Consider the following 2,123-nt stretch of genomic DNA (forward strand, 5'->3'; position numbering starts at 1 on the left):
CAGAGAGTCAAAGGAGGAGGGCACAGCCCCTGGCCCCAGAGAGAGGGCCCACTAGCATCAGGTGATGTTGAGGCACCTCTGCAGCCTGACTGGCCCCCACGCAGGGGCCCTCCGAAGCTGGGGTGGACACTTGCTAAAGCTTCTGTGCTTTTGAAGGGCAACCCCTGCACGGGAGCAGAGAAGGCAAAGACTTAGCTTAAGTCCAGGCAGGGGTCACAGCTGGGACCCCAAAGGACACCCTTGGGAGTCATGATTTGAAGAATCCTTGTACCACAAACAGGCCCAACAGAACCACCCCCAGAATCACCAGCACGTTCAGGATGGGACCATTGCCCAAGTCCAGGGCTGCCACCCAGCTGCTCCTCTGCGCGATCCACCAGGCGATGCAGTGTTACAGCATGAAGACCACGAAGCGGGTCACCTGGCCCAGGAAGCCAGTCAAGCCGCGCTGGTAGACATGTAGGACCAGATGGTAGCCGAAGCCCAGGAGAGCCACCACACGGCCCTGGTTGATGCCACTCTCAAACAGGCTGGAGGCGATCTTGGTGAAGTACTCATAGGCGTTCTCTGCTGTGGGCTGCAGGTGCTGCAGCATGGTCTAGAATTCCGAGTCATAGCGCCGATTGATGTCATCCCAGATGATGGCGATCTGCCATCCCACCTGCCCCACGGTGCTGCTAGGTGACCATCTCTGGGTCGGCAGGGGCAGCTGGCCCTTCAGCCTCCTGTTCTTGCTGATGGCGGTCAAAAACCTAGTTGCGGAAAACCTTCTCCATGTCCCGGGTTACCTGCTCCTCAGAAGCAGAGGGCAAGGCAAGCTCTCTGCACTCCTGCCTGGGAAACCCTGGGCCTTGCCCTGATGCCATTTTTCAGGTCTCAGTGGAGGACAGTGTCAGCCTCCTGGGATCCTGGCCCAACCCGCATGGGTCAGCAGGGCAGAGATGAAGGTCCCAAGGGGCTGGAGGCTGCTGCTCCCAGGGGCTGGGTGGGAGCCTGGCTTCCAGGAACAGGCGTCAGTGCATTCTTGGCATCTGGATGTAGCCTTTGCTTGTCCCTGTGCGGCCCGAGGGACCCGCGAGATTCCAGTGATCATCTGTTTTTTTACATTTTTAAAGCGTTGTAAACAAAATAAAACAAACAGGAAGCAAAAAAGAATACATGACAAAAATCTAAGAGGCCTGCAGAGCCTAACATATTTATGATGCTACCTGGCCCTTTATGGAAAATGTTTGACTATTCCTGGCTTAGGTAGGGAAAATTAAATAAATAAATAAATAAATAAATAAATAATAAGTAAGTAAGTAAAGATTTTTCAACTGGTGAAGAGGTAATGAGGTCTGCAAATTTTCTACCATAGGTCACTCTCCACACAGGCAAGGGACCCTTTGCTGTGAGTGTGGTTCTCGTTGGAGTGGGACGCACTGTCACTCTTTAAACAATGTACTGTGCCTCAGGTGCTGCAAGGCACTGCTATGCTCACATTGACGCATTAAGGCTCTGGCTAAGGTGGAGATCAAATGGGCTGCCCACTGAAAGGGGTAGTTCAAATTATTTCAACTTCTCTTTTGTTTAGCTAGGGAGGGAGAAAGCAGATTAGGCCCTGGAAGTTCAGGGGGAAAAAAAAATACCAGTTACACAAACATAAGGTGCTTAAGCAGGCACTTGTTGTCCTGAGATGAAAGTAGAACCATCCTTTTTGAAATATGGCTTAGTAAATGCTTTCTTACCTTTCAGTGTACAGACCTGAACAACAGGGAGGTGGGGAGGCATCTGTTTGTGAAAGGATCTGATCCCAGAACTCTCTTGAAAAGGAAGGGCCCAGCTGCCACTAGACTGGTTGCTCAGACTCAAGATAATGGCTGAGGTTGTGGGCCAGGGCTGGTGTTTGGGTCATGCGTGTCCCTGCACCTAGTTGTCCTGCTGAGGGATTATGATTTGGGAAGCAACGGTTCAGGGTGGACTGTGACAGAATCTCTGTGACATTGGTGCCCATGTGGTATCCCCCAGCTAACGTCCACCCAGAAATCCATTCTGGCTGCAGGGGCAGATGCTGACTACAGGGTGTGTCATCAGAGCAGCATCCTGTGAAACCGGTGAGCCATTTGGTCAAGGGCAGGGTGAAT

General features: G+C 52.2%; 1 pseudogene; it reads right to left on the reverse strand.

The window, feature by feature from the left end:
* Positions 1-247: 247 nt before the first annotated feature.
* LOC100426816 (bcl-2 homologous antagonist/killer pseudogene) lies at positions 248-1,140 on the reverse strand (annotated as a pseudogene).
* Between the last annotated feature and the right edge of the window lie 983 nt (positions 1,141-2,123).

This window comes from Macaca mulatta, chromosome 14 (genome assembly GCF_049350105.2).
Source record: "Macaca mulatta isolate MMU2019108-1 chromosome 14, T2T-MMU8v2.0, whole genome shotgun sequence".
Lineage (NCBI taxonomy): Eukaryota > Metazoa > Chordata > Mammalia > Primates > Cercopithecidae > Macaca > Macaca mulatta.